Genomic DNA, 10,758 nt, shown 5'->3' on the forward strand with positions numbered 1-10,758 from the left:
TCCGACCGAGTTTGTTGATTCGGTCCCACCGAGATTGGTAAATTGTGTGTAACGGTTGGATTTTGTGTGGAGGCTATATATACCCCTCCACCTCCTCTTCACTCGTGGAGAAAGCCATCAGAACACATCTACACTTCCAACTCATATGTTCTGAGAGAGAACCACCTACTCATGTGTTGAGGCCAAGATATTCCATTCCTACCACATGAATCTTGATCTCTAGCCTTCCCCAAGTTGCTTTCCACTCAAATCTTCTTTCCACCAAATCCAAATCCCGTGATAGAGAGTTGAGTGTTGGGGAGACTATCATTTGAAGCACAAGAGCAAGGAGTTCATCATCAACACACCATTTGTTACTTCTTGGAGAGTGGTGTCTCCTAGATTGGCTAGGTGTCACTTGGGAGCCTCCGACAAGATTGTGTAGTTGAACCAAGGAGTTTGTAAGGGCAAGGAGATCGCCTACTTCGTGAAGATCTACCGCTAGTGAGGCAAGTCCTTCATGGGCGATGGCCATGGTGGGATAGACAAGGTTGCTTCTTCGTGGACCCTTCGTGGGTGGAGCCCTCCGTGGACTCGCGCAACCGTTACCCTTCGTGGGTTGAAGTCTCCATCAATGTGGATGTAGGATAGCACCACCTATCTGAACCACGGGAAAGCATCCGTGTCTCCAATTGCGTTTGAATTCTCCAAACCCCTCCCTTTACACTCTTGCAAGTTGCATGATTTACTTTCCGCTGCCAATATACTCTTTGCATGCTTGCTTGAATTGTGAGATGATTGCTTGACTTGTCCTAAAATAGCTAAAATCTGACAAGAACTAAAATTGGGAAAAGGTTAAGCTTTTATTTGGTCAAATAGTCTAATCACCCCCCCTCTAGACATACTTTCGATCCTACAAGTGGTATCAGAGCCTTGGTCTCCATTTGCTTTGATTTCCATAGCTTTTGGTGGTCATAGCCTTGGTTTCACAACCTGGGAGAGTATGGCGTCTAGCGAGGGAAATTATCACCGTAGAGGTCCTTACTTTGATGGTACTAATTTTGCTAGTTGGAAGCATAAAATGAAAATGCATATTCTTGGACATAACCCCGCCATTTGGGCTATTATGTGTGTTGGTTTGCAAGGTGACTTCTTTGATGGGAGAGAAACAAACCGTGAAGCTACCGCAGATGAGTTTAAGATGTTGCAATACAATGCTCAAGATTGTGATATTCTCTTCAACGGATTGTGCCCCAAAGAATTCAACAAAATCAGCCGTCTTGAGAATGCAAAGGAAATTTGGGACACTTTGATTGATATGCACGAAGGTACCGACTCCGTCAAGGAATCCAAATTGGATGTGCTTCAAAGTCAACTTGACAAGTTCAAAATGAAGGATGGTGAAGGTGTTGCTGAAATGTACTCTAGGCTTGCTCTCATCACAAATGAGATTGCCGGCTTAGGAAGTGAAGAGATGACCGATAGATTCATCATCAAGAAGATTCTAAGAGCCTTGGATGGAAAATATGATACCGTGTGCACATTGATCCAAATGATGCCCAATTACAAAGATCTCAAGCCAACGGAGGTAATTGGAAGAATTGTTGCTCATGAGATGTCACTTAAGGATAAAGAGGAACTTCACAACAAATCAAGTGGTGCCTACAAAGCCTCATGTGAAGCCCCTACATCATCAAGTGAGAAACAAAACTTCAATGAAGAATTGAGCTTAATGGTGAAAAACTTCAACAAGTTCTACAAGAGTAGAAGCAAAGATAGAAGCTCCAAGTCAAGGTCCTACAATGACAAAAGATCTTCTAGTCGAGACCGAAACTTCTACAATTGTGGAAGACCCGGACACTATTCCAATGAGTGTACGGCTCCCTACAAGAGAAGAGAAGACTCTCCAAAAAGAAGAAGCAAAAGAGAAGAATCACCACCAAGAGAGAGAAGGAGTAGAGATGATCGTTATGAACGAAGACACTCACGGAGAAGCAAGGATTCGTAAAGGAAGGAAAATCATCAAGGAGCTACACAAAACGAAGACATCAGGCTCATGTTGGTGAATGGGTATCCGGCTCCGACTCCAACAACCACTCTGAGAGAAGTTATCACCCCGATTCCGAATATACTCAAGGTGAAGGTGTTGCCGGTCTAGCACTTGTGTCAACCAACTCCTACGATATATTTGACTCAAAAAATGAAGGAATTGGAAGATGCTTCATGGCCAAAGGTCCTAAGGTAACACATCCCGAGTATGTTGATTCTAATAGTGATGAAGATGACTTGTTAGGTGATGATGATTTACTTGTTGACAACTCTAGTGATGAATACTATGATGAAACGTCAATTAATCATGCTAATCAAGATAAAACGAATGCCAATGATAAGGAGAAGATTGAGGCTCTAACTAAAGAACTAAACACTCTTAAGTTAGTTCATGAAACTATCTTCGAAGATCATCGAGAACTTTTAAGAGCTCATGAGAAGTTATGCTTTGAAAAGCTCAATCTTGAGCAAGAGCATGAGTTTTTAAAGGCAATCAATGATGATCTCCGCAAGAAAAGTTCTTCTTACATTTCCAAGCATTTACTCTTATCCACTTACATGCCTCAAGTCAAGTCTAGTAACAAGAACAAGAAAGATTCTTCCTCTAGTAGTAACAATGATCATGCTAAATCCAATATTGTTGCTTCTAGTAGTTCTCTTGATTCCACTAATGATTCTCTTAGCCAAGTTACACTTGAGCAAGAAAATAGCTTATTGAAGGGAATTATAGAGAAAGGAGTGTACAAAAGCCTTGACAGGACTAAGCAATTCGAGGAAATTGTGCGCAAGCAAGGAAGGCACCGGAAGAATCAAGGTGTTGGTTTTGAACGAAAGTTCAATGCCAATGGAGTTGAGTGGGAAGAAGATCAATACCCCAAGACAAAGTTTGTTCCTCAACAAGAGAAGCGTGATCCTACTTCCTTCAAGGGGACACAAGCTCAAGATGATCTTCCACCACAAGACTACAAGCAAAAAGGCAAGGACAAGCTTCAAGAGGAAATTGATGCATTTGAAGAAGCTCCTAAGACCTTAGTCAAGTGGATTCCCAAGACCACTTCAAGTTCCACTTCATCAAGTACGACTACAACTCCAAGGATTCCCATCAAGATGGTGTGGATCCAAAAGAAGAAGAACTAGAGAGTTCTTGAGGGTGACTCCGCCAACATACTTCACTCTTATCATTTTGGCAAGAACAAGTGCAATCAACTTCCACATCTTGCACTAGTTCAAGGAGTCACAAACCCTCTTGTTGGTAAGACAAGGGACAAGGTAACCTAAAAGTTTTCATGGACATCATCTTGTGTGTGCATCACTCTATGTCTATGGATATCCTTGTTTGTTCCTTGTGGGACTAACCCATGTAGGTATTGAAAGTGCAATTCACTCAAATGGATAGCTCCAAGTGATCTACATCAACATTGAGCATCCACATCTTCAACATCTACATGAAGTCATCATCGACAAAACCCAAGGTTAGTTCATCCCTCTTAGGGGGGATATCACATCTAGGGGGAGCTTTACTCTAAGACTTGAGCTAAAGCAACTCTAAAGATGTGAACACAACAATGCTTTATGTAAAAGTGGTAACCCCACTTGAGCTTAAACGATGAGTATGACCTATGATCAAGTGTTCTCACTTGACTCCTAAGTCAATATACTCATATATAGATGACCTAGTCACCGCCAATTGCTTGATAGATGCTAGAATTGGTTGTGCATGCTTTGTCACATATTTCAATTGCCATTTTATTGTGTGAGCATGTTGGTTGCATATTTTACTCATTCGAGGACATCCACTTGTTGTTTTGATTGTTTGGTTTTATTTCCTTTTGCCAAGTGGATGGACAAGAATGCCTAAGAACCTCCTCTAGCTATCTATGCTTTTCTCGTCTCAAACTCTATTCATGCTACATCACAAAATTTGATCAAGTCAGATTCGAACCACTCTGTGTGAGGAGCACTCGGAGTCCCCGATTCGTCATAGACTTAAACTTCCAAAACCTCTTTGTGATTCTCGGTCTGACCGATATCCTACTTTCGGTCCTACAGAGATCATTAAGTTGATCTGAATTTTCGATCTCGGTGCAACCGATTTGAACCATTCGGTCACACCGACAGGGTCGGGCTATATATAGGCACGGGCAAAAATTTGGAAATTTCTCCGAACCCCTTCGCCCGTGCGATAGCTCGCTCTGCCAACGTGGTCTCCGGATCGTCTCCTTGCCGCCAGCCGCCTCCAGTCGCTGGTCTCCATCGCCGTCAACGGAATTCAACCCCGCCGTTGCCGCCGTAGCGAGTCTCCGCCGAACTAGGGTATGGACTCGATCTTTGTGCTATCCCCAATCTGATTCCTAGCACATTGTGATCTTATTGTTTCTAGCCACGATTGAAACACTCCTATCCAGTCAATGCGTTCGTAGAATAGGATTGATTCGAAAACTTTAGGGTTAGGTTTCCGCTGAAACCATCTCGGACCCACCGAGTTGAAAAACTTGGTCCCACCGATTTGGCTCATGCCATTGCACAAGTGAGACTCGGTCTGACCGAGAATTACTAATCGGTGTGACCGATTTTAGAACTTTGTGAAACCCTAGCAGTCTCGGTGCCACCGAACTGTGACTCGGTCTGACCGAGTTCACTAGTTTAGGTTCAAAAACTGCTTCGGTATCACCGAGTTTAAAAATCGGTAGATCCGAAATGATTTCTATTGGAAACTAAAACTAAGATTTTGAATCATTCTTTTGCAAAAATCTCTGCATTTTGTGATGCTCATCCACTCTACCTCATCTATAAACTATTCACAGGGTCAGCAGTCAGCTTGTTCATCATGTCAGATCAGAGTGATAGCCAAAACCTGTCAGAGCAGCAAGTGCACATGAGTGAGGGCACTAGTCCCTCCAGTTCCTCAGATGAAGGCAACAGGAGCACTCCTAGTAACTTGCCAAAAGCTGCCACCAGACAAAGGAAGAAAAGAACCTCAGAATCAGAGGATGACTTAGACATATATGCCAAGAAGAAGATGGACCACAACTCTATGTCCAACATGTACAAAGAAATTCCAAACAAGGCACTTGATACTTTCAAGTTTGGGTCTGTACATTATCTTCTGTTATGGTTGCCAACTATCAATTGGATTTTGAGGCACACTTTGTTGCCCAAGTCAGGTGATCACAAGATGATCAGAGGCCATGCCAACTTGCTTCATATCTTTGATGTGCCACAGAAATTCAAAGTCATGAGCCTCATGGTAGAGACCATCAAAAGAACTGTAGCAGATCAGAAGAGGAGCTGTGGTTATGCCCCTCAGATCCAGGAGCTAATTAACTCCAAGATGGGCACAAGCATATACCTATTGGACAAGGAACATTTGCCTATTCATCCAGATTTTGAAGATAATGAAGTTGTGATGAACAAGGATGATCCATCATGAGTTCATGCTCAAGCATAGAAGGAGAAGGCAAGGAAGGAGAAAGTTGCCAAGATGCCAACTCAAGAGGAGGCATCTGAGTATTTCCTGAAAAACAAGCAAGAGCAGCTTAGTTACTTGATTGCTTCCACACTGAGGATTGAGAAAGGACTGGCCACCCTCACTCAGAACCAGGTGAGCTTAGAGAGGATCATAGAACAAAAGTTCTATGACATGGATGTCAAAGTAACAGAGATTCAGTCTGCAGTGGAGCAACTTCAAGATGACATGCATGAGAGGAGAGGGAAGACTACAACTGATGCATTTGCCAGAGTGCCACGAGCTCAGAGGTCGACTGCAGTGCCAGTTCCTGACACCAGAGCCACCACCTCAGCTCCAGCCACAGCACCAGCCCAACCAGCTCTAGCATCTACTTCAGCTCCAGCTCCAACCACGTCTACAGAAGGCTTCGTCCTTGGAGTGATCCAGACTCCACCACCACCAGAAGATCAAGCCTGAGAGTCGGTCTAGCACTATGCATTTTCTAGGAACTTTTTGGTAACTTGTTGCCAAAGGGGGAGAAAAATGTATAGATCAAAGGCTTCGAGAGAGAGAGTGTTGCCTTTATTCTCTCTTGCTTTATTTGGTGTTTTTTTTCAAACTTTGTTTGCTTTTAGTTGAGATACTTTGATATGCTTGTGACACATTGATGATCATGTGTTTGATCATAAGCTACACTTATGCATGCTTGATATATCTTATCTATCTTATGTGATCATTCACTTTCTTTGGTGATGAGTGCATGTATTTCATTCTTATCTTTTTGAGCGCTCCACCAAGATGTATGTGACATGGAAGAGTAACCCATGACTCTAACTCTTTGTGCATTTGCAGTCCAAAGCAAATTTTAAATATGCACAAATTTAGGGGGAGCTCTTACTTATCACATACTTCTCAAAGCAACGGTATATTTCATTCTTATTATTATTTGTCGAAGCTTTGATCTATATGTTGTCATCAATTACCAAAAAGGGGGAGATTGAAAGTGAAACTATCCCTAGGTGGTTTTGGTAATTCATAACAACATATAGCTCATTGAGCTAATGCTATTCCAAGATGATCATTTCAGGAAAGCTCAATGATTGGCATGGCATGGATGGTGAAAGTGGAACCCTCAAAATGCTAAGGACAAAGGATTGGCTCTAGCTCATATGCTCAAGACTCTTCATTTTACATTTTAGTGGTCCAAGATCACATTGAGTCCATAGGAAAAGCGAATACTATCAAGGAGGGATGAGGTGTTGCTTAATGAGCCTCTTGCTTCATGTGCTTAATGATATGCTCCAAAATCCTCAGCTACTTTCCCATATCCACATTTGACCTAAACCCAAAGCCAAACTCGGTCCTATCGATTCTTTCAACCCGGCGCCACCGAGTTTCACTTGTCATAGCCATTGCCAAACCCTAAGCAAATCGGTTCTACCGATAGGGATCTCGGTCTCACCGAGATGGGATTGCAATTTCTCTGTTTCCTTTTCGTAACTTTTCGATCTCACCGAAAGAGCGGATCGGTCCCACCGAGATTGCAATGTAAACTCACTGTTTCCTTTTCGTAACATTTCGGTCTCACCGAGAAGAGCTAATCGGTCCACCAAGTTTGCATGACCAACCCTCTGGTTAGCTTATTACCAAATCGGTCTCACCGAGTTTGTGTAAACGGTCTCACCGAGATTACGTTATGCCCTAACCCTAACCATATCGGTCGTACCGAGTTGCATGTCAGTCCCACCGAAAATCTCTAACGGTCACTAGGTTTACTATTTCGGTCCGACCGAGTTTGTTGATTCGGTCCCACCGAGATTGGTAAATTGTGTGTAACGATTGGATTTTGTGTGGAGGCTATATATACCCCTCCACCTCCTCTTCACTCGTGGAGAGAGCCATCAGAACACATCTACACTTCCAACTCATATGTTCTGAGAGAGAACCACCTACTCATGTGTTGAGGCCAAGATATTCCATTCCTACCACATGAATCTTGATCTCTAGCCTTCCCCAAGTTGCTTTCCACTCAAATCTTCTTTCCACCAAATCCAAATCCTGTGAGAGAGAGTTGAGTGTTGGGGAGACTATCATTTGAAGGACAAGAGCAAGGAGTTCATCATCAACACACCATTTGTTACTTCTTGGAGAGTGGTGTCTCCTAGATTGGCTAGGTGTCACTTGGGAGCCTCCGACAAGATTGTGGAGTTGAACCAAGGAGTTTGTAAGGGCAAGGAGATCGCCTACTTCGTGAAGATCTACCGCTAGTGAGGCAAGTCCTTCGTGGGCGATGGCCATGGTGGGATAGACAAGGTTGCTTCTTCGTGGACCCTTCGTGGGTGGAGCCCTCCGTGGACTCGTGCAACCGTTACCCTTTGTGGGTTGAAGTCTCCATCAACGTGGATGTAGGATAGCACCACCTATCCGAACCACGGGAAAAACATCCGTGTCTCCAATTGCGTTTGAATTCTCCAAACCCTTCCCTTTACACTCCTGCAAGTTGCATGCTTTACTTTCCGCTGCCAATATACTCTTTGCATGCTTGCTTGAATTGTGAGATGATTGCTTGACTTGTCCTAAAATAGCTAAAATCTGACAAGAACTAAAATTGGGAAAAGGTTAAGCTTTTATTTGGTCAAGTAGTCTAATCACCCCCCCCCTCTAGACATACTTTCGATCCTACAGCATTCAAGACTCTCGCGAGGGTCCAAGCCTCGAGGGGCGGACGACGCAAGACCTCCTCAGGAGCGGCCTCGCCAGGAAGGCTCACGAGGGGTGGAGAGATCAAGGCAAGGCAAACCTATGAGGTCCTCGTGACGTGAGCCATGACGATCAAGACCAGGCGGGCGCCAGGCGGCACCAGCGCGCACAGTGTCCTTGCTTCTTCTTTGGTGCCAAGGGGGCAAGCGCAGGCGCGGAGTACCGAGGTATCAAGCAAAGGTTTCCATATTGGTGCAATGAGACCAAGACCAGAAGGACGGCAAGACGGAGGTCACCATGGAGCCCAGGACGGTGTCACCACCAGAGTCTTAGGCAGGCGAAGACCACCTTTTGTCAGGATAAGCTGTACTAGCTGTCCCCTTACAAATTGGCCATTGTTGGCTCCCTTCCCGCTCAATATTTGGGGAGAGGACCAGGGCCTATATAAGTAGAACTAGCCACCACAGTAGGGGACGATCCTAGGAGGATCGACCTCATGACCTGAGAGGATCAGATCGAGCACAGATCTAGAGGCTTCTCACCCACACAAGTTTGCCAAGCACAAGAACACCTCAACCTCAGGAGGCTGTTCTTCCTCTTGTACTGTTCATCATCAGCCCAAGAGGCAATCCACCACCACCACACTAGAGTAGGGTATTACACCACAACGGTGGCCCAGACCAGTATAAATCTTGTGTATTTCTGTGTTGTGAGTTCATCGAGTTCATCTGCGATATCTTAGAGAGCTAGGGCGTGGATCAATAGGGAGAAAACATTCACGCGCACCCCAGTGTTCAAACCTCAAGGGTTTGCCAGAACCCATGATCCGACAATATTTGCATGCAAGTCGCATGACTTTTGTCATTTGGGTCAGTCGACCATTTCAGGCGGTTGGATGAAGATTCTACGTCTCCTAACCCTTCTTCTTCCTCGTCTCTGATTCTTCCCATATAGAACACCGCACGGGCCGCCGACCGGACCACCGGCCCCCACCGCCTGTGTTCCTCTGCCACCCCCACCCCCATCCCGCCCCCACCCGCGTCGAGTTTTCTTCATTCGGCGAGGCCCCACCACCGCCCCCACAACCAAAGTCCCCACCCGAGCCCCCTTCGTTCGCACCGGCGAACTCCGGCGAGCTCTGAAAAATCGACTGACCCAATTTTGAAATTTAGACTACTATGATTTAACTAGTGTGGAATATAAAAGGGGAAAACCATAAGCATTGGGAGTATAGTGTTGAGCGTGCCATGGCGATTGTGAAGGTGCAAACCAGACAAAGGCAACTTTGCAACCAATGTTTGCTTTCAACTAGCAAGTAAGTGATGGAGAAGAAATCAGAGTAAAGCAGTGGCGATCTATTTTCTTGCTACGATAAATAAGTTGAGCAGATACGAAAGAGTACCACCTCTGGTGCGGCACCGTGTATGCATCTGCTGAGAATTTGACGGTGCTGTGGTAGCGATGGCTATCGGTGGCGTGGAAGCAGATCTAGGAGGGTAGACAGTGGCGGCAGGGCGCGATGGACGAGACGGTCGTAGGAGCGGCGCCGACAAGGTGGACGACGGCGGGGATGACGCGAGAGGACGGGATGCAAGGATCCCGGTCCGAAGCCGTGGATGAGAGAGGTCAATCTCTTGTAATGGACGGCGGCATCGGGGTATCAGCTCCGGCATGGTGGAGGAGGACGGCGGTGGATGGGGTGGAGGACGAAGGACGCTGGGGTGGAGAGGGTGTTTCGGCGCCCACGGAGTACGAATGAGGAAATGGAGGTGGAGAGGAAGGGGGAACCATGTCTTCAGGGCACGCTTGTCTCAAATGCGAGGAAATTTACAAACTTAGTGTAACACCCCGGATATGACTTTCCCAGTATGTATTCCAACTCTTGCCGTTTCCGGCGTTGAGTTATTTTATATTCTCGGGTTCGGGTCTTTGTCTCCGTGTGTTGTTATCGTTGTCATGCATCTCATATCATGTCATCATGTGCATTGCATTTGCATACGTGTTCATCTCATGCATTCGAGCATTTTCCCCGTTGTCCGTTTTGCATTCCGACGCTTCGTTCTCCTACGGTGGTCATTTCTACCTTTCTTTCGTGTGTGGGGATTAAACATTTCCGGATTGGACCGAGACTTTCAAGCAGCCTTGGTTTACTACCGGTAGACCGCCTGTCAAGTTTCGTACCATTTGGACTTCGTTTGATACTCCAACGGTTAACCGAGGAACCGAAAAGGCCTCGTGTGTCTTGCAGCCCAACACCCCTCCAATTTGGCCCAAAACCCACCTAACCCTTCTCCATCATCTAGAGCGTTCGATCACGATCGCATGGCTGAAAACCGCACCTCATTTGGACTCTCCTAGCTCCCTCTATGCCTATTTAAAGACCCCCATTCCAAATCTTGTATCCCCCTCCTCGAAACCCTAACAAAAATTCGTCTCCGCCGCCACCGGACACGTCCGGACGGAGCCGGACGCGTCCGCCCGCCACCGCCACCAGCCAGCCGCCGCCACGTGTCCCCGCGGGACCGCTTCGCCACCTCCCACCGCTGGCCCGGGAGGCCCGAGCCGGGCCCCCGAGGCCCACA

Source organism: Triticum aestivum, chromosome 2A (genome assembly GCF_018294505.1).
Source record: "Triticum aestivum cultivar Chinese Spring chromosome 2A, IWGSC CS RefSeq v2.1, whole genome shotgun sequence".
Classification (NCBI taxonomy): domain Eukaryota; kingdom Viridiplantae; phylum Streptophyta; class Magnoliopsida; order Poales; family Poaceae; genus Triticum; species Triticum aestivum.